The sequence below is a fragment of the Onychomys torridus genome, chromosome 23 (genome assembly GCF_903995425.1).
Source record: "Onychomys torridus chromosome 23, mOncTor1.1, whole genome shotgun sequence".
Lineage (NCBI taxonomy): Eukaryota > Metazoa > Chordata > Mammalia > Rodentia > Cricetidae > Onychomys > Onychomys torridus.
In genome coordinates this window covers 23616426-23639200 of record NC_050465.1, presented here as the reverse complement: position 1 = coordinate 23639200, position 22775 = coordinate 23616426, and the positions used below count along the sequence as shown (strand labels likewise).

Here is a 22775-nt window from a genome sequence, read left to right as displayed (position 1 = left end):
CCATCTTTTCCCTCTCCTTCCCTCCTTTGCCTCTCTCATATCAGACATACTCCCCTCTCTCCTTCACCCTTCCCCTCCCCCATTGTCCTCTCACTGGGGATCAAGCCCAGAGACTTACGCACACCAGGGAAACACCTACCACTTTACTATGGAACTACACTCTGGCTATCACTCTCTTGAAAAATCCCCAGTGTCCATCCATATACCTAAGTTATTTTGGCAACAAAGTCTAAAATTCAGCCTTTCCCAAACTGGATTCACCATCTCCACCATCAAATTGATATTTTCATTGAGTATTTCTTACCTTTGGTTGATTCTATCAACTAACACTTGGTTCCCGGAGTCCCTAAGTCACATGAGGCCACTGTCTCCTAACTTCTACAATAAATTGGTGAGCCAAACCTTCCATTCTTCCTCTGAAGAGTCAGAAGAACCGCATCACACTCCTAGCCCTGCTGTCCTGAAAACTTTTCTGCCTCTGGCCATGGTCCCCTATTCCCCATCTTGTCTTACCAACTACTTTATCCAGGATGCTATCAAGACTACATTTTTCTTTTCCTCAGACACAAATCTGATCACTCATCCTCTGTCCAAAGTGATAACCTTTCCATATTTTGCTACAGCCAAGAAGCTAGAGTTGATGCTTGAAATTAGCACTGCTCAAAACAACTTTATGTATGGTCTCTGAAGTGACATTGTACTGGTTTGAGAAAGACATGTCCCTCCTAGGTCCAGGCTTTTGATCACTTGGTCCCCAGTTGGTGGTGCTGTTTGGGAGATGTCAGGGGAAGCACAGTCTTTCTAGATCACATATGTCACAAAGAGCAGGCTTTGCGAGGTCACAGCTGTCTCCCACTTCTTTGCTTCAGGCTTTCAGTTGAAATATGATCTCCCAGCTGCTTGTTCCAATAGCTTGCTGCTATTAGGGACTCTTCCTTTAGAGCCATAAACCAAAATTAACCCTTTCTTCTGAAAATTGCTTTGGGTTGTAGTGTTTTGTCACAGTAACAGAAATATGGCTAATAAAATCATTATCTACTCATGTGTATGGGCCAGGCACATCACTCCTAGCTTTATATGAATTATCATACCTAATACCAACAATGGTTGTATTTTATATATTATTAAAATACTAAGTTTATTTCATAGGTATATTTTTGTCTCCCCACCATTTCCACATTTGATCACCACTCTGACTACTATGTGATAACATTCCACACATACTTACAACCAAGTAAAGGGTGGACTCCAATCCTTGAAAACTGAACAGGCATTTAGACAGCACATTCTTGGCCATGGCACCTGGATGAATTCTATCAAACACAGTAGAGAATGTTTTCACTTTGCAACACTGAAAGGATAGGCAAATAGCAGCTTCTGCAGAAATGCAGTAAGATGGAATATTTCAAACTGCTTAAACAACTTTCCCCCCTCTGCCAGAGACTGTGAATAGCCTCCTGTTCAGTCATCTGGAAGCAGGTCTTCACATGAACTTGGTTTCTACTTTGGGAAGAGAATCACCCTTGTCTACACTTGCTTGTAATTTTGCCTTAGTGTTTTCTACAGAAATAGGTCCTTTTGGTGTTTTTTTTTTCCCTAGTTTTTTAAAAGAATATAGACATTTTGATCCTGTTGTTGATGTAATTTAGTCTTTAGCACTCTGGTTTTATTTTGTGTGTTTTGGGCTGATATGTTGTACAGATTTTGTCACTGGAGCTTTTCTTCAGTTTCCTCATCCTCAAAATCACTACCACCAAAATCATCATCTTCTTTATTAACACATTCTCCATCACCATCATCTTCATGACCACCTTCACAATCATCTTCATGACCATCAGGTTCATGATCATCACCTTCATGATAATCACCTTCATGATCGCCATCTTCACATTCTTCATCTTCATGGCCATCATTTTTATCACTGTCATCTTTGTGATCATCTACATCACTTACTTTTTTCTGTGGAACTTTGTTACTACTTCCAGGGGCAAATCTTTTTCCAGACATACTTAAGGGTGTTACAACTTCCTCATCTTAATTTTTTGAATCTGTATCTTTCTCTTCAGTGCCTAGACGCTGTCCACTAACATGTACAGGCCCTGAACCACACTTCAAACTTAAGACCACAGGTCGTACAATTTCAAATCTCCCAAGGAAAACTGTTGGTTGTACAGACATTTTCACAGTTTCCAGTGTTGCTTTAATTGGACTGCCTTTGTAGTTAATTGCTTCCGCCTCTACGATGTGTGATTCCTTTTCTGCTCCTAAACTAACCATCCTTAGTGATAACTGGTACTCATTTCATCATTACCCATCTGAAAGTGATCATCTTTGTTGGCATTTAGTTCACAACCAAAAAAGATAGTTTCACAGCGTCAGAGGACTCATGCCTGGATCCATTCATGCACTCCAGTGAGAAAGAATCCAGGCAGAGAAAACTGAGTTCATATCCTTAGAACATTTGATGTTTTGCAAAAGTTAAATTACAGAGATTAAGCAATTTGGCTTAATGTCAACAAGCTACATAAGAACCCCATATCAAATGCAGAGGTTGTGCATCTTAAAATGTTTTAATCTTTCACTTTGCTGCTATAGGCTATATACCTGTACACATTCTTACAGTTGTGTACAAGGTAGTAGGCATCGCTGCCCTTGATATTGTGTGTTTAAACTGCAGGACCATTAGCCATACAGCTTGGAAGGACTCTTATTATCTTCACCTCTGATTCCCAGATCTTGACTAAATCTCTTAAGACCCTTCAACTTTGGGCTTCACTGGATGCTGTGAGAATGTTAATATTACAGTTCCAGAATCTTTAGGATGGTGTGCTGGCACGTGGTCAGGGCACAACAGAGATGAGGTCATTTCCTAAACTCTAGATCCTGTTAATTTACAGTAAAGGCATACTCTACTAACAGCTTGAAAGAGAACATTTATGTGGCTAGATGTACAGGCTCCTGTGCTGGGGACAATCACTCTCATTCACTTTGGGGATAGCAGTAAAGGTAGAAAAAGTAAGAAAAATAGAAGGCAGTCTCACATCTGAGTATACCACCTGAAAGTATGGGGAGATTTGAGAATGCTTTATATCTGAGAGTCATGAAACAGCAACAGAAAGAGAGAAAAAGCTAACAGAAAGCAAGCCACAGCTCTTCCCTTTCAATTGAATGGATAAATAGGAAAAGAGAAATAAATGGACTGGTTTCTCATGGAAGAATTTAGCCTTTTAGGAAGAGAGAAAATAAATAAATGGCTATGCAAAAGCACAATATGCTACAAGAATTTATTCAGGACCACTGTTCACCTTTTGTTCTGTTTTTACAAGGAAAAAAAGAACCCCTTTTTTTTTCTGCATGGTAGTGGCAGAGACTGTAAATATTTAAAATGTCTTACAAGAAGTGTTTACATGTCTGAGCTGGGCTGTCCTCACACATGCTGCCTCATGTGGTCACTATCTATCCCAGGACAGAGGACTACTATTCTAGGTGGGAACTAAGACAGAGAGAGTAGGGAATTTGCCCACGTTTGACAGGTCTCTTAGTGGGGACTGATACTTTCCATTGCAACACAACACCTGTGCCAACACATAATCACTACACCTTTGCCACGTCACTCATCTCATTCTAAAAACTTGCCCGTGTGGCTTATGCATAACGTATTTTCCACATGAAAAAATTCCCATCAGCATTAAAAAATAAGTGTAGTCAAATAAACCTTAAAGGGTGTGCACTGAAGAGATGGCTCAGTGGATAAGAGCACTGACTGCTCTTGCAGAGGACCTGGGTTCAGTTTCCAGCACCCACATGACAGCTCACAACTGTCTGTCACTTTGGTTTCAGAGGATCCAATGTCCTTGTTTGGCTTCCAAGGGAACTGCATATATGTGGTGCACATACATGCAGATAAACACTCACACACATATAAAGCAGAGAGAAATAAATCTTTTTTTCAAACCATTTTTATTAAGGAATTTTTTCACTCATTTTTACATACCATCCACAGATCCCCCTCTCTTCCCTCCTCCTGCTCCCCAAACCTTCCCCTGAAACTCACCCTCCATTCCCTCCTCCAACAAGGTAAGGCCTCACATGGGGAGTCAGCAGAGCCTGGTATATTCAGGAGAGGCAGGTCCAAGCCCCTGCCCTGCATCAAGGTTGCGAAAGGTGTCCCACCATAGGTAGTGGGCTCCAAAAAGCCAGCTAATGCACCAGGGATGGATCCTGGTCTTACTGCTAGGGAGCACCCTAAACAATTCAAGCTACACAACTGTCTCGCCTACCCAGAGGGCCTAGTCCAGTCCCATGGAGGTTCCACAGGTGTTGGTCTAAAGTTCATGAGTTCCCACTAGTTTGGTTTGGTTGTCTCTGTAGGTTTCTCCATCATGATCTTGATGCCCCTTGCTCATAGAATCCCTCTTTTCTCTCTTTGACTGGACTCCTGGAGCTCTGCCTGGTGCTTGGCTATGGATCTTTGCATCTGCTTCCATCAGTTACTGGATGAAAACTCTATGGTGACAATTAGGGTACTCACTGTTATGACTACTAGGGCAAGCCAGTTCAGGCACCCTCTCCACTATTGCTAGTAGTCTAAGGTGGGGTCATCCTTGTGGATTCCTGGGAACCTCCCCAGTACCTGGCCTCTCCCCATCCCCATCGCATCTCCCTCCATCATGGTATCTTTTTCATTGCTTTCCCACTCCATCCCTGTTCCAGCTTGACCATCCCATTCCCTATGTCCTCATCCCTCACCCCCTACCCTCCATTGACCACCCCTCACCCCCATTTCACTTGTGGAGATCTCATCTATTTCCCCTTCCCAGGGTGAACTATATGTCCCTCTTAGGGTCCTCCTTATTAGCTAGCTTCTCTGGAGCTGTGAATTATAGTCTGGTTATCCTTTGCTTTATACCTAGCACCCACTTATGAGTGACTACATACTATGTATGTCCTTCTGAGTCTGGGTTATCTCACTCAGGATTATATTTTCTAGTTCCATCAATTTGCCTGCAAATTTCATAGTGTCATTGCTTTTTTTTTACTGCTGAGTAGAAATCCATTATGTATATGTGCCACGTTTTCTTTATCCATTCTTCAGTTGAGGGGCATCTAGGTTGTTTCCAGATTCTGGCTATTACAAATAATGCTGCTATGTAAAGAGTTGAGCATGTGTCCTGGTGGTATGATTGAGCATTCCTTGGGTATATGCCCAAGAGTAGTATAGCTGGGTCTTGAGGGACACTGATTTCCAATTTTCTGAGAAACCCCATACTGACTTCCAAAGTGCTTGTACAAGTTTGCACTCCTACCAACAGTGGAGGAGTGTTCCCCTTGCTCTGCATCCTCTCAAAAAAAAGCTGTTTTCAGTGTTTTTGATCTTAGCCATTCTGACATGTATAAGATGGTATCTCAGAGTCACTCTGATTTGCATTTCTCTGATGACTAAGGATGTTAAGAAATTCCTTAAATGTCTTTCAGTCATTTGAAATTCTTCTGTTGAGAATTCTTTGTTTAGCTCTATAGCTCATTTTCTAATTGGATTGTTTGGTATTTTGGTATCTAGTTTCTTCAGTTCTTTATATATTATGGAAATCAGCCCTCTGTCAGATGTGGGGTTGGTGAAGATCTTTTTCCATTCTGCAGGCTGTCGTTTTTGTCTTATTTACCATTTCCTTTGCCTTACAGAGCTTCTCAGTTTCAGGAGGTCCCTCCCATTTTTTAAATTTTTGCTCTCAGTGTCTGTGCTACTGGTATTATATTTGTCAGGCAGTGGTGGCACACGCCTTTAATCCCAGAACTTGGGAGGCAGAGGCAGGTGGATCTCTGTGAGTTTAAAGCCAGTCTGGTCTATAAAGAGAATTAAGTCTTTAAAAAAATAAGTACACTCTCTTTTTATGCATTAAAGAGATATGATGAAACCAATCAACATTTTAGCATGGGAGGGGAGGGATTCATGAGACTCTACCACTAACTGAGAAGGTATGGGCCACTGGTGGCTTTTTGGGGAGGGAGAGTCCAGTCGGGATATGGCTCCTGGTCAACCATATTACAGTGAATGGTCCCATACCAAGGAGTATAGAGACAGCACAAATTGAAGTCAATGAGTCATTAAATGGGAGAGAGAGAGAGAGAGAGAGAGAGAGAGAGAGACAGAGACAGAGAGAGGGAGGGAGAGAGAGGGAGGGAGGGAGGGAGGGAGGGAGGGAGAGAGAGAGAGAGAGAGAGAGAGAGAGAGAGAGAGAGAGAGAGAGAGAGAACACAAAGTTGAGTAGGGGTTGGGAGGTTGTGGGGTTGGTATCTTAGAGTTTCTATTGCTATGAAGGGACACCATGACCATGGCAACTCTTATAAAGGGAAATATTGCATTGGAGTGGCTCCCTTACAGTTCAGAGGTTCAGTCCATTATTGTCATGATGGGGCATGTCAGTGTGCAGGCAGATGTGGTGCTGAAGAAATAAGGAGCTGAGAGCTTCAGCCAACAGGAAGTGAACTGTCTCAATGGGTGTGACTTGAGCATATATGAGGCCACAAAGCCCGCTTCCACAGTGACATACTTTCTCCAACAAGACTGGATCTCCTAATAGTGCCACTTCCTTTGGGGGCTATTTTCTTTCAAACCACCACAAATGGATTTGGAAAGAGTTGAGGGAAGGAGTTGTGGTAAGTATCAAAACTGACAAAGTTGATATTTTTTACCACCCTGTTAAACACACCTCTGTATTTCCTATTTGGCAACATTCTTTAGCAGTAGTGACAACAATCACGTTAAACTTTCATATGTGAAAGTGTCAGATGTTGAACTTTTTTTAGGGCCTGGGTCTGCATTTGCGACATATACACCTATTGATCAAATCATAGCTGGGATCCCTAAGTTTCCCTCTCACCATATCTCACAAACACTGAGTGAGAGACCCAGATCTGCCAACCGCTTTTACTTTAAAAACACAACATTTGTATTTGCATAAATGGCTTCTCAGGGCACAAAGTAGAAAATGAATCTGTCATTGCTGTTCCCTAATATATTCTAGGATATTGCTCTATTAAATCACAGCCACTAAAAAGCTACAAAATAACAAAAATTGCCTTCTTGTTCTCCTTTGAGGCACATTATCCAAAAGAAGCCACTGTATAAATACTGTCTGTGCTAATTAATTAGTGCTGGCCATATTCATTTTTCTAGACCAAGAAACAAAACTTATTACATACTTTCCCCCAATTCTAGTTAAAATTAACATTGCCAAGATGAAGTCAGTTGCAAGATGATGATTAAAATGATTTTTCTTCCTTCCTTCCTTCCTTCCTTCCTTCCTCCCTCCCTCCCTCCCTCCCTCCCTCCCTCCCTTCCTCCCTTCCTCCTTCTCTCCCTCCCTTCCTTTCTTCCTTCTCTCTTTCTCTCTAATTACTCAAGTCAATGAACGTTTAAAAAGCCTCCTATCCAGTTCAGTTGGTTGCTCATTTTACACCACAGGGCAGCTAATTAAAAGCCCCACACGTTTTGGCACAGAGATGATGACTGTGAAAAGGTCACAGACTGGAAAGTAAAGTTCAAGGTGCCTCCCACATTTAGTTAAATAGTCACATGGTGTATTTAAAAATAATTTCCGTTCCTCTCTTTCAAACAGCTACCTTTCTCCATGAGTAGGACTGCCCATCATAGCACTACTTTCTTCCCAGGGTGGCCATCCTCATAGGACTCCTTCAAACACATCAGGAAACTCACAATTTAAAGAAGGGCCTTTGAAAATTGGACCTTTTTTTTTTTTTCTAGTAAAAGTAAAACAAAATCTCAAACAATATCATTCTAGAACTAGATCCCCAGGGTGTGCCCTCCCTGGGGAGCTGCTTGGTTGATCTCCCAAGCAAGTGTGGCAAACAGACACACTCCTCAGTTAGTGCCCCTTAGCTAAGAATCACTTTTGCTCCTCTCTCTCTTTCTCTGTCTCTCTGTCTCTCTATCTCTCTCTGTCTGATCAGACAGGCCAGACAGTGTCCTGGGGCCTCCCATGCCTCACCCCAACTCACATAACTGTTTTGCTCAGCAGGAATCCATCTGGAGATAAGCCTCCCTCTTTTCATCTCTGTGTGCACACATTCCAGCCTTTCCCAGTGTCCACACATTACTGTTTCCCGGTCTTTGTTGTGTGCAGCTTGGCACTGCTCAGTACTTCCTTCACCCTGTGCAGCTCTGTACAGTACTTCCTTCACCCTGTGCAGCTCAGCACCACTCAGTTTGCTCAGTACTTCCTTCACCCTGTGCAGCTCAGCACCACTCAGTTTGCTCAGTACTTCCTTCACCCTGTGCAGCTCAGCACTGCTCAGTACTTTCGGGACTTCTCTGCATTTTAATGTTGGTGAATATTTTGTGCCTCCTCTACCTGATGAGTGACAGAATAACAACTACTTGTTTAACAGTGTCATCCAAAATTGTGTCAGCAGCAGATGAGTAAGAACTGAGTATGTCTGAGAATCCATCACCATGCTTCTGACACTTCTCATGTGCCACTTTCTCTCACTGGCCGTTCCATAACGGATTGTTTTCTACTTTTTTGTTTTGTTTTGTTTTTCAAGACAGGGTTTCTCTGTGTAGCTTTGCACCTTTCCTGGAACTCACTTTGGAGACCAGGCTGGCCTCCAACTCACAGAGATCTTCCTGCCTCTGCCTCCTGAGTGCTGGGATTAAAGGCATGCACCACCATCACCTGGCACTTTTCTACTTTTAAAAAGGTATGTAAAAGTGGCATAACACAGGAAGAGACAAACACTGCTGTGCTAAAAAAAAAAAAAAAAAAAAAAAAAAAAAAGAGGAAAGAAAAAGGCTCAGCTTATATTAACTGAACAAAATGAAGGGTTTCAGTATGCTCCTTCTAAATATGTATACACTGTATTTCTAGAACATTCACACCTTTTAGGTAACCTTTTATTTATCTTTGCTCCCTGTTCCCTATATCTGTTTTCTCTCCAAATCCCTGGTGTCTCTCTTTTTAGCTTCATATCCTTTTCTGTTTTTCTAGATACCACACATTAAAAAAAAAGAAAAAGAAAAAGAAAAACCAACAACAACAACAACAACAAACCATGGCATTTGTCTGAGTCTGGCTTATTTCACTTAACACAGTGACCTCACTTCCATCTGTTTTCTTTAAGGTGTTCATCTGTTGTGTATATGTACTATGGTTTCTTTGTCCATCTATTTGTTAATGGGTACCTGGGCTGATTAAAAAATTTGTCAATAAACACTGGTATACAGATACTTCCATAGTCAGCTGACTTTGGTGTGTGTGGGGGGGTGGATGTATGCTCAGAGGCAGTGCTTCTGGGTCATATGTAAGTTTTACTTAATGTGTGAGGAGCCTCCATACCGATTTCCACAGTAAGAATCAGCAGGAGGGAAGAAGGCATGCATCTCCTGCATGCCTGCGAGCATTTGCTGTGTCCCTGATGTGAGCTACACGGATAGGGGAAAATCCAAGTGACATTTTGCTCAGGGCCTCATTTGACTGCTGTTTCCATCAACTCAGACATTTATCAAGTTCCATATGCTTTGCAATGCCAGGGTCTTATAGTCAATAGGTCTACTGTTTTGTCCTGTCATTACCTAACATCCCCAACTTTCAGTGATGTTAGCAAAAGGGAAGCGTTAATGTTTTACCAATTTCTGATAAGATAGGGAAACTAAAGGGAGTCAATTTGATACATGCTACAGTGAGCTGATTGAAAACCCATGGCTATGGGCTCTTCTCTTTGCTGATCCTTCAGTCTGCTGAGAAAGTAGAAAGTCGAGAGACCTTACCAGTTGTAATCACTGTAAGTAAGCATATCAATAGTAAGAGATGTTTAGGGTGAGCTGTAGAATAAGATTGCAAATATAAGAGGTGAGTACTTAATATTACTTAAAATGTATAATAATTAAATATTGAATAATTAATAATTCCATTTACACTCATAAAATGAAAATATTAAATAAGAGAGGTTAAGGAATTTTCCATGGGCAATACAACAAATTGGTTCCTGAGCTAAGTTCCAAATTCATATCTTCTTGTATTAATTTTCCTTACTTGATGTTAAATTAAACTACAAGCCCCCCATGATTACTAATATTCTCTCAACCAGGGATCTTAATTAACTTGCGTGTCCACTCACCAGTAAAATGGCTAATGTTTATACTCATGAGGCCTAGCAGACTTATTATACTGGAGACCCCACTGAATTAAGTTATACAAGAAAAACACTTAATTTAGTTCCTGACAGGGTTAGCAATTTTCTGATAATAAGGCTACATTGAATCATGCTTGATATTAAAAATAATACCATATATACTTTTAAACTAAGTAATTTTAAACTTACGCAATTTAACCATTTTTACTTTCTGGATATTGGATAGAATTTGTAAGGAAGCCTACAGAGCCAGGACTATAATCACTAAAGCTGTGGCCACCTTCAACCACATTGTTCTTTAGCACTAAGCATATATGATGAATGTGTTATTGTAATATCTTTCTGCAAGTCTAGACAACCAAACAACACTAAATAAAAGTGAAGTTGAGTTTAAGGGAAGGATCTTTCTCATCATACACAGATAGGTCTCTACAGTCTGAGCAGACTGTGTTGTAAAGAACATGAATACACTGTTTTAATGCCTAAGTGATTCAGTTCAGGGAAAATAAGAAAGCAAATTTTACTAGTAAAATTCACAAGTATTTGTAGACAATATGCTCATTTACCTGGAGACTCAAACTAATTACAAACAAGCCACAAACCAGAATAGAAAGCAACAGTATGACCAAAACTAATAGGTAGAAATTGACAGTGTTTATGTAAAGTAGGCTAGCTGGAGACGCCACAGATAAACCATTCCATTTACTGTGGTAACTAAAATACAAACTGTACAGAAGCACACTTGAAAGAAGAGATAATTTCTAAGGCATGAAAACCTGAAGTGCACATGTTAGAATTCTGCCCCCACTCCAGCTACATGACTACACATGCGCAATTCAAGAGTTAAGCAAAGGGTCTTGAGTCTCACATCATCAGTGTGCGCTGGTGACTATGAGTGTGGCGTGGTCACACAATCAACACATCCCTGGCACAGCTCTGTAAGCCCACCTGGACATGCTCACTGGGAACCCTTAAAAAGCCAGATGCAGACCCTATCCTCTGTCTGTGTCCTCCTCTGCTCTCTCTCCCCCACCATCCTCCCTCCTTTGCATGGGCTCTCCTCCCCAGGCCGGGTTTTCTTGTCCTCCCCATCCCCCCCACAATAAAGCTCTGAAACTAATACTGGGTCCTGTCGTGACTGTGACCTTTCTGCCCAGTAACCAACACCACCACCAGCGCCACTTATCATTTCAGCATGTAAGGGACTGGAACCCTTCTGAGCAGGAAAAGAGTTGATATGTTCAAGTTCTTATGGAGAAAATACAAAATCAGACTGAAATTTTGATGTAATCTCAAAATTTTAAATAAGTGTGTGTGTGTGTGTGTGTGTGTGTGTGTGTGTGTGTGTGTGAGAGAGAGAGAGAGAGAGAGAGAGAGAGAGAGAGGATTAGAGAGACGCAGAGAGAGAGAGACATGAGAGAGACAGAGACGTGAGACTGAGATTGAAGAATAGCTGAGAGTTCTGAAAAGGAAAAGTCTTAAATGTGGATTGTGGGTAGACAGGGCCAACAATGAAAATGATCTACCATAGAGTCTGCAATCCAGGCACTCAGGAGGTGGAGGCAGGACAATCAGAAGGTCAAAGCCAGCTCTGCTTTGTGAGTTCGAGGCCAGCCTGGGTCTGTACAACTGCCTGAAACAACAACAACAATGACAAAGTAAGGGACTTTGATATCTGATGAAGCTGCGGTTTTAAGTCAGTGGGACAACATGGGCTCTTCTGTGAGTTGTGTAGGACAAGTGGACAAATCAGATTAAACTTCTGCTTCACTCATCACACAAAAGTAAGTCGAAACAGAGCTGCACTTGTACTGTAGAATGACATGAGGAGAGTGTATAGTAGCATGTAAGTGATCATTTGTGTACATACATGCACACATACTCTAAGTGTAACGTATCTCTGGAAATAGATATGGTGAGATCTGTCTATCTGCTACAGTCTTGAGATCTCTGAGATCGGATTGAACTATGGGCATGTCTGTAGGGGATTGTCCTTATTGGTAACGCATGTGAGAGAGCCCACTCTGGATGGTCCATTCCCTAGGCCGGTGGCTCTGAACTGTCCAAGAAAGCTTGCTGAGTACAATCCAGATTGCCAGCCAGCCAGCAGGCAGCCTCTTCCATCATTTCTACGGCAATTCCTTAGCTGTGAGTGAGTTCCCTGGCTGGAAGTAAGGCTGTGTGGAATAGCAAACAGGTCTGCCATGACTTCTTGTTTTGCCTTGCCTTATTGATGGGATGTGACCTGGAAGTACAAGCCAAGGAAACTTTCCTCCCATATGTGGTTTTTGATTGGGTTGTTTCATCTTAATAACAGAAAGGAAATTGGAACAGATAGCCTTGAGAGAAGAACTAGGGGCTGAAGGGACTGGGTTAAGTAAGGGGTGTGGTTTTTACCAGATGGTTCTTTATTCCTTCTGAATTTAGTATAAAGCACATGTATAATCTACTCAAACATTAGTAATATACTATTTAACCTAAAAATTCTGGGAGACAGAAAGGCAAATTACAAAAGGCTAGGCCCGTTAAGTCAGAGAAAGCAGGGCCAACTACATAAGAAGAGTTTCCATGTCCTCGCCAAGGATTAATTGTAATTGTTTTAGTAAACAAATGAAACATAAGGCTCACTTTAATAAAGAAAGAGCCTTTAACAAGTAAGAGTGACACATGCTTTTCATTAGGTATCCTCCTTCGGCCTTGCACATAACTCTTCCAACACTGGCTGATAGCATTGAAATTCATTTCAGAAAAGATAGATGGAAGAAAAGAAAAATTGTGTTTTGACTCTAAAGTTTCCAAGGAGCCAAACATTACTTCCCAGTCTCATTCAAATAGGAACAATGCATTTTCTGTACCACCCGCTTCAAATTGTGCCAAACAAAATATCTGCTTCAAATTTCTCCTTGAATTCAATGTAACCAATTTCTCCCCATTTCCGCGTCTCAGAGTTTTCTGGCTTGAAACTAACTTCATTGCATTTTAAGACTTCTTATAATAATGAGGTGCCGTATTTAAAAGCAGACTCTCAAACACATAACATACTATCATGGCACTAGATGTTGTAAACAGCCAGGCAGTTAAAAGCTGATGTTTTTCTTTTTTACAGGTACAGTGGGCTTATTGTGAAATATTCAATGCACTAACAAATTACTCAAAAATTTCCCTATGCCTAACTGGTTCCATTCTCCAGTGTCATATTGGTCCTTTGGCTAGACTGCCCTGTGACGTCCCTAAGAAGCCCACTGTCAGTCATTAGGAGCTGGAGTTTGTGATCATTGAGGTCCAAGTCATAGGCCAACTCTTGTTCAGATTTATGCCATTCACCCTAGAACAGAATGGCCACTAAGAGTTGTTCTAGTGTCTGTGTCCTAAGGCATCTGTGTGCTGACATCCTAAGCACACTGGTGTGATGACCAGACTGCTCTCATGTCCTTGGATATTCAGTTGCAGGTTTTCTGGCTCCAGAGAAGAGAAAACCTTTCCTTCAGCTCATTTTGCACATACAAAAGAGACAGTCATCCCCCTCATCTGCAGCCCATACTTTCAATTACTTGTGGTCAATGCAGTAGAGATGCATTTAATTAAAAATTGCAGAAACCAACAATTTGTCAGTTTTAAATTGTGTGCTGCTCTGACCCATGAGATGCCATCCTGTGCTGCATTGCTTTGCTCCTCCATGGTGTGAATCATCTTTTTCTGCAGCATGCCCAGGCTTCATACCCAGGCTGCATGTGCTGCCTTCCCACTGGTAGGTCACTGTGTTAGTCTGACTTCTTCTTGCTGTACAATGGACTTGAGATGAACAATTTGAAGTTAGAAATACTGATTTTGGATTAAATTTTTAGAGGTTTTACTTATTAATTTGTGTGTGTGCATGTGTGTATTTGTATGTGTGTGTGCGCGCATGCACATATGTGGATGGGTATGAATGTACGTGGGTCTATGTGCATGTATAGGCACATAGGTCAATGATTTGGAGAGTCCTCCCAAGGCCCAAGTGTTAAAAGTTTGGTCATCAGTCATTGGTATATTGGTAAATGATGGAACATTTAGGAGACACAGACCACCTAGTGGGAGAAAGTTAGGTTGCTGGGAGCTTGACCTAGAAGGGAGTGCTTGGACTCCACATTTTCCTGCCTTTCACTTCATTCTGAGCCACTGTGAGATGAATATGTCCTTCATCATGCTGTACTGTCATATCACTGGTCCAAGAGCAATGGGCTGAACTCTGAAACTCAGCAAGAATATCTTCTCTCCTCACTAAGCTGCTGATTTCCAGGACACCACAGTGAAAGAAAGTCAGTTGACACAGATGAATAAGGAAAAAAAACAGGTGTGTGCTGAGCTTGTGAAAAGCTATAGTAGAAATTCATCTTTCATCTGTAGAACTGAGAAGAAAGAAGTTGATGTTGACTTTGTTGTCATACCTCAATCTGCATGACTTATGTCATTAGGTACAAGGGGACCTTGGTTGGAATTGGAGAATGAGTTGAATTATACTGAACAGAAAACATATTTGGACTGATGGTGATGTGTTACAGCAGGAGCTGAGGAAGTCCACCATGAAGGAAAAAAACTGAAACAAGTCTTCAGTTACAATGTAACTGTTCTTCAGGAACAACACCTCAAATAGGGCCCACAAGAAAGGGCAAAGGGGCCCAGACCACGAAGCATGGAAAGCGACCAGTGCAGGAATTATGTACAAACTAGAAGGGCACAAAGAACAGAGCAAAGAACACCTGTGCCTTCTAAAACAAAACAAAAACTACTATTTTGAAAATAAGAGACCATATTTATGTAACTTTTATTATAGCACACTGCTACAATTGTCCTTTTTTAAAAAAAATCAGTTATTGCAATTCCTAGTCTGCTTAATTTATAAGTTAAATTTTATTATAAAACATATGTCAAGGCAAGAAAATATAGCATGAACATACACAAACACATGCACACATGAGTATATAAACATACACAGCCACACAGGTGCACACAACAGTTGTATACACACAGGTGTACACACACAGGTACAGAGAGGCTTCTCCCAGCCACTGCCTGTGAGCTTGGGAGCACAGCTGTGGGCTTAAACACACAGCTACATGCTACTCTTAATACTGCTTCCCAGAATTGGGGAGGTAGGGTGACTCATTGGTACCTACACCAATTTGAAAATCTGAGCAGGGCGGACCCAGCAGTGAAAGCTGTGCTTTCGTCCTAGCCATGCAGCTTAGTTTAAAAACTCTCCTGCTCAGCAAAGACTACAGATACACAATAAAACAGATTTAGATGGAAAAAGGCCTCTAAATGGGTTACAGTATGTTTAAAATATATGTGGGTTTGGAAGGAAAAAAGTAGAAAGTCTTTTTATATTAAGAATTTTTTTCTTATTCATCTTACACACCAATCATAGATGCCCCTCTCCTCCCTCCTGCCTCCCCAGCCTTCTTCTCTCAACCTATCCCCCATTTCCTCCTCTGATAAGGTAAGGCCTCCCACGATCCTTCCAGCAACTTCTCACCAGATCATTCTCAGTGGCCCTGAAAAAAATCCATAAATGTTTCCTATTGTCACAAAAACAAACAAATGTCCAAGATCCCCAAAGTTCCTTCACGTCTCCCTCATCTCCCATCTCTCCTATGTATTTCGGTCTAGCTACATAGGCTAACCGGACTCTTCTCCTCTCTTGTTCTCATTCCCTTTGATCTTGCCTTTGTGTGACAGAGTCTTTGGGACCCTGGATAGGTAAGACTTTTCTCCAACATTTCTCCCAGATGTAGGTGTTCAGTCACCATCGCCATGACACTTACCATGAAATAAAACTCCACACAGACATTTCTCTTTGGGCTTTCCCAAAGGCATCTCCTAACTCCACACATTAAAACCTCTCTCTGAATTCCTGGTCCTGCCCCCATTTATCCTCAAATATTAAACCCGGTGTTTTTCAAGTTTCCTCACCTAAAGAAGGACCACCCTTCCTTCAGCTGTCTAAGCTCTCTTAATGTCTACCTATCACCTCAGTGTCCAACTTGTTCATCTGTTTCAGACTGCTACACAGGCTGAGCTTTGTCTGTGTCCTAGAAAGCTCCCATAGTTTCCCACTGATCAACTTGTACCAACCTACGTGTCCTGCTTCAAACCCATCCATGCCCTGTCCTGCCACAGCAGAGCCTCTACGCTCCTGGTCCTGACTCTCCTCACAGCTACCAACTCTTGCCACACAGCCTCACACTGTTTTTGATGGTCCTTTTCCCTTTCAGGCTTCTCCATACACTGCCCTGTGCTTCCAGCTGCAGTCATCTTCCTTACCACCAACACCTTCTGCTCAGCCTGTGCCACGGTCTTTAGCATTGGTCGGAAACACAGAAGATGCTTGTTGTCACGGTCACCTGATTGATCTGTCTGCCCAAGCAGAGTGTCAGAGTCAATAAAGACAAGCCGCTTCAGTTGGGTAAGCAGTGGATCCCAATATCCAGCATAGCACTTCCTAAGCAGGACACCATCTATGATGTCTATTATATAAACAGACGAGCAAATGATTTAATTGGCTCTGGTATTTGTGTTCTTTACCACAATATAAACACAGACCTAAGCACTCCAGAACATAATGACCTGGATTTTTTCCAGAGCTTGTCAAATAAGACAAAACGATTGTCTTGACCCATCTACAGTTCAGTTTGCCCAGCACAGAGCTTATCCCAGAATAAGCCTGTCTTCACCTAATCATTATCCCACTCTCATGTGGTAAAGCAGATGAATAATGTTGGAAAGCATGCAGAAAAAAACACTACAGAGGTTCTTACTTGTCTTAGTGAAGAGAAGTTTCAGAAAAGTAAAACAATGCACAACAGACCAAATCCTAGCTACCAAGGGGAGCTATATAAAATATCCATGATCTTTATTTGTTGATAAAATGTAGTCAATAAGGATATGAGCTGACAAAAATGCTTTGTAAAAATAGGCCAGGTCAGGAAGGTGGTCAAAGCATCACTTGGACAGCATGGCAACACTGTAAGTGATTATCTCCAATACCCTTGCTACTCAATTTGGAATAAAAAGTATAAAGAAACAAGATTTATTTTTAAGACATAGCCTCACTGTGTAGTCTTGGTTGGACTGGAACTCACAGAAAATCTGCTCATCTCTTTCTCCCAAGTGCTGGAATTAAAGTTGTACACTATTATGCCCAGCAGAAGATGAAATATGTGTGCAATTAGCCCTGTCTCCATCACCCTGCATAGAGACTAACCACATATGGTTCAAAGGCCTCAATTTGCATCCAGAAACATTGAAACTTCTAGAAGAAAACACATGTGCATCCTGCAGAATACAGATGTAGGATTCACTTTGTGAATAAGATTCCATTTGCTGTGAAGTTAAGGCCATGCATTGACAACTGAGACCTCATAAGAATATAAGCTTCTGTACGGTGAAGGAAGACATCAAGTGAAGAGGAGATTCATACAATGGGAGAGAATCTTTGCCAGATATACAGCTGGCAGAGGATCAATATCCAGAATATACAAAGAACTAGAGAAACAGAGTAAAAACAGTAATAAAAAAATAACCCAATTAAAAATGAGATAGAGATCTGAAGAGAGTTTTCAGAAGTAGAAATAAAAATGACTAAGGAACAGCTCAAAAGGTGCTTATTATTTTTAGAAATTAGGAAAATGCAAATGAAAGCAACTTTGAGATTTCATCTCACCCCAGTTGGAACAGCCGAGATCAACAAAACAACCAATAACAAATGCTGGGGAGAAGGTGGTGAAAGAGAGTGTACCCCCATTCACTGTTGGTGGGAATGCACCCCCATTCACTGTTGGTGGGAATGCAACCCCATTCACTGTTGGTGGGAATGCACCCCCATTCACTGTTGGTGGGAATGCACCCATCACAGGTTCAGCTGCTCTGGAAATCAGTATGGAGGATACTTAGATAGCAAAAAAAAAAAAAAAAAAAAGAATCCATCATATGACACAGCTGTATCACTCCTCGGTATCTGCACAAAGCACTCAACATCATGTTCCACAGACACAGTTCAGCCATGTTCATTGCTGTTCTATTCACAATAGCTAGGAAACGGAAACAACCGAAATGTCTTGTAGTTAATGAATGGCTAATAAAAATGTGATATATATACACACACACACTATGGGATACTATTCACCTGTAAAGAATAACGAAATCACAAAATTTGCAGGTAAGTGCACAGAACTGGAAAGGATTCTATTGAGTAGGGGAACCCAGACCTGAAAAACAAACACCACACATTCCCTCTCATCTGTGGTTCCTAGCTCCAAATCTTCAGGTGTGAGTATACAACCTAGAAGAACCAGGAAAGGAGACCATGTTGTGGGGAAGCTCTAGAAATGGGGAGAGTGGGGTACAGGTGATAAGAAGGAGGAAATGGGAAAGATGGGTTGGGAGCCTTTAATTGTGGAGGGAGGACAATGACACAGGAGGAGAAAGGGAAGGAGGAATAAAAAGTTCTAATATTCCTGGAAAAGACAGAAGGAATCACTGATTTTGTTTACCTGAAATTAAATGATACATGCAAATGCATGCATATATACTTATACATATACATAATTAAGTATTTAAATTAAATAATACAAATTGAGGTGACAATACTTCCCCCAAGAGCCACGAACGGTCTGGTGGAAACTCGGGCTAGCATGAGAAGCTGTCTTATGAGTTGTTTATCAGGAAAGTTCAAGAGACTCCCAGATTACAGGTAGTTATTGTATTAATGGCCTTGACCCCCAGAAGTTGAAGGTGGGCCCCTATTGCTGAAGACACCACATCCCCTGACACGGCACTTGGAGGACTCAAACTCTATTTTACTTGAGAGCCTCCTCTCTCAGCAGTTGCTTTTGCAGCACCAGAAGCCAAGAGAAGAAAGCAATTAAGTCTCTTCCACCTGGGATGCACATGAATCCCAACAATGCCCAGCATGGCAACGGTGCACTAACATCTTGGTGCTAATTAACTGCTACCTAATTGGACTCAAGACCCACCTAACAGGAGGGTCATCATGCCTGGTACTGTAAACTTCACCGACTGCCCAGGGGTAGTGAGGCCATGGACCTCAGAGGAAAACTTATCACCACCACTTCCCTCAAACAGTGCAATTCCTCACTGCATTTGAAATGCCTATCCTGATGCCCACATATAAGTGCAGCCCTTGATTCTCACTTAGGAAGCTTCCTTTCCAGCAGATCAATATAGAAGTTATAACTGGTCAATATGCAACTAATGATTGTGGCATGCACAACCCCAGTTGATCTATCTACAACCTAACTCCTGCACCCAAGGCTTGGTGAACACCAAGGAGGAGGGGACAGAGACATTGCAAAAGCCAGAGGACCAGAAAGTCACCTGTGAGACTGCACCTTGTGGCTGCGACTAAGAAGCTACACTCATGAGGTTTTAACAACAGGACAGCCTACATAAGACCTGGATAATTCAACAACAGTGGACAACGCAAAGTAGATGGAGGATAGCTCATGAGACTTTAGTCCTAAATGATGAGCTACAAGCAATTAAGGACTACAGAGCGGGGAGGAGGAAGAATTAGTTTATCCCAGAGATGTGGCCCCTGATTGGTTATCCAGTGCATCAAGAGGTCAGCAGGAGAAATACACATGTAGGCAATACTGCAAGGACTCAGCAGATTGCCGTCTTGTTTATTCGTTTACATGTGTATGTTACAGCAACAGATAAAGGAGAGCCTTACATTGGGGTGGGCAGACACAGGAGGGATAGGAGGGAAGTGAGGGAGGGGGAAATAATGTAATCATATTTTAACTCCATTTTAAAAATGAACAAAAAGTTCCAGGTTAGAACTCAGTTTGATAGTTGTTATGAACAGTGAGCCACTATTTGGAGCATCATGGTTTGGAGGGAAGACATGGTTATTTCTCTGTTCTTTTCACCAAGATAAAACTGCTTAACTGGCTTCTTGATGAATTTTGTTCCCATATACTTCCCTGGAGCATGTTGGGGAAAACCTTCAGAACCACATCAGTCCAGACAGACTAACCTTAGCTTTCTTCTTTAAGTTGACAGGGCTTATGCTCACCATTGTAAAAAGCAATTAACCTTGTTCCTTTCTCACAAGGAGGAAAATATTAATAACCATGACTTTTACAAGTTAAGAGCAATGGTCTTCCATCTCTGTAAGTATGACACCCTCTATCATTGACACTTGTGATGAGAATTTAAGTATTTACTTTTAAGCCATTTGACAAAATCTAATATTTTCCAAAATGCAAATATAATCTGATATAAACAAAATGTTTTATATTTACAATGTAAATAGGACCTATGTTGTTCCCCCTTAGCTGGGTGACTGCTACTGTGAAAGGGAACCATTCCTAATTTTTGGTGGAGCTATTATTATTATTTCTCTAAAGGCGAAAGCACCTAGTTAAGATGAATTCTTTTGAGAGGGAAAGAGGCCAAAGGAGGGTCTTTTCTCTTCCATCTGCTAGAAGTTGTTCTATATCTTTTTGGGGAAAACTCAAGAGTGTCTTGATTTGCCATGTTTTAAGAGTGTAATCAATATACAAGATATTAAAGAATCATGTTCAGGGACATCCACCTGGTTTGTGATGCTGTTTTCCTCTTGCCTCTGGTCACTGAGACTTAGCAGATGTGAAGACTGGAGGCGGCAGGAGCCACTGCCAGGATGGTAGAGGGCTGAGAGAGCCCGCAGTGTTGACCCTTGTACTTTTGCTCAGCTCGCCAGTGCTCTTGGCTTTATTTCTGTGTAACACACAGCTGCAACCTAATTGTGCTGACAGTACAGAGGAATGCTGACTAAAATCTTGCCAACCTAGGAGCAATGAGATGCCATCGAGGTCATAGCCTATGTTCAGACCTTCAGTCAACTATCAAGTGCCCAAATCCCAGTAACTTCCCCTGGGAGGGCAGATTCAGCAGACAAATTCAATTCCTGACTGACGGCCAGTAGCAGCAGATTGACTTTACTCTGTGGTGCAGAATCTAGCTGTGCCTGAGATGGAGCCTCTTTATGAAGTATGCTGGGATTGCTGATGAAGGCAGTGTCTGCATTAACTCAAGGTGTCCTCGGGGCCATTGAGCTGCATTAATGGGCCCTGTCATCACTGATGTCCTACTTCACAGACTTTGTTTCCACTCTAGTGCATGAAATATTCCCGGCATTGCAGGATGATTGTTAGTAGTGAGGACAACTGGAAGCGGCAGTTTGGCTGCTGGAGCGGGCACTGGGGGTCGCACCAGGGGGGTCCTGTAATGTTTCCCATCAGTTAGCTATTGTGTCTCATTAAACATTGATGGTATACATCAGGCTGCTGAGCATGAGCCTTGATTGCTGGCTAGCTTTCCTCATGGTTTCTCTAATACTGTACTGTCCAATTAGAAAAACATCAGCTTTGAAGTTTTCTGAAAAGCAACTGGAGGCCATTCCAGACACTTACTAAGAACTCGCAGAAATACTTAGCCATAGCTAAAAGGCTGCTGTAAATCAACTCTACAAGTATTTTTCTTTGATGGAATGGTTTTAAACATATGAAAATGGATCAGCTCCAATAGCAGACCTTGAATTGGATCTTCTTATAAAGTGGTACTCTCACACTGATCAATACCATTTAAAACACTGTCAAAATAATAGCTATGGAGTTCAGCAAGTCCAAATCAGAAAGCAATAAAATGCACTAAGAAAAATTTCAATATCAAATTAATAGCATTGAATGAAACATAGCAGTCAATATATAGCAAACTTTAAATAAATCAATCTATTACAATAAATATGGACCAGCATCTCTTCCTGGCCAGACACTGGCATAGTGGAAAATGAGGCTTACTTGACTGAATGCCTTTTGTAGATTAATAAATGCCAGCCTTCACACAGTTCAGCAAATGAAGGGGAAGGTCAAAGATCTCGAAGGATCAGCAAACCATGAGATCTACACTCTTTCCACTCCATCTTCAGAGGGAAAAGAAAATCTGTTTCAAATTTGCAAGTAATAAACTTTTTCTTACTTGGCCAACAGTGACAAATTTTCTGTTCAGGACTTCTGATGTTGGTTTTCAGGGAAAGAAAACTCCAACAAGCTGGGAATGTGCCTGGTGGAAACTGTGCTGTGCAATCTAAGGACCCTTTTCCTTCACCCCAGAGCACACTTGCTGGCACTACTGACAACTGAGGAAACTCCAGCCGAAGTACTGTCAGCTTAGACTTCCTCTGCAAATGTCCTACTTGAGAGAAAAGTCTAGTGTCTAAGCATGCTGTTATCATTCTGTTCTTATTTACCATGCCTTCCATTTTCAAATGGCGTAAGTGGATTCTTTCATATTCCCAGCTACTACAGGCCATTTAAAACATACTATGCTGACAGTAACACATCTTGAAATATACTTGTGTGTATTAATAAAACATCTGCTTGCTAAAATGAAATCCAAAGTTTACAAGGCAACACTTAGAGAGAAAAGGCAAGGGGCATTTTTCCAGAAAAACCACAGAAGTCACTTAGTCGTGTCTCCCCTGGAGGACTAGCTAAAGATTAGATCAGAGGCTGCAAAAATCAGCCACCATTTCCTGCCTATGTAAAGTTCATGGTTCAGTGGGCACATTGATAACA

General features: G+C 41.6%; 1 protein-coding gene and 1 pseudogene across 1 annotated transcript in view; both read right to left on the bottom strand.

Moving 5' to 3' along the window:
• LOC118573412 overlaps positions 1 to 2388 on the bottom strand; it is a 26556-nt pseudogene extending 24168 nt beyond the window's left edge.
• The window catches only part of LOC118572905 (lethal(3)malignant brain tumor-like protein 4), a 106838-nt gene that overhangs the window by 58712 nt on the left and 25351 nt on the right, over positions 1 to 22775 (bottom strand). The window lies entirely within an intron of this gene.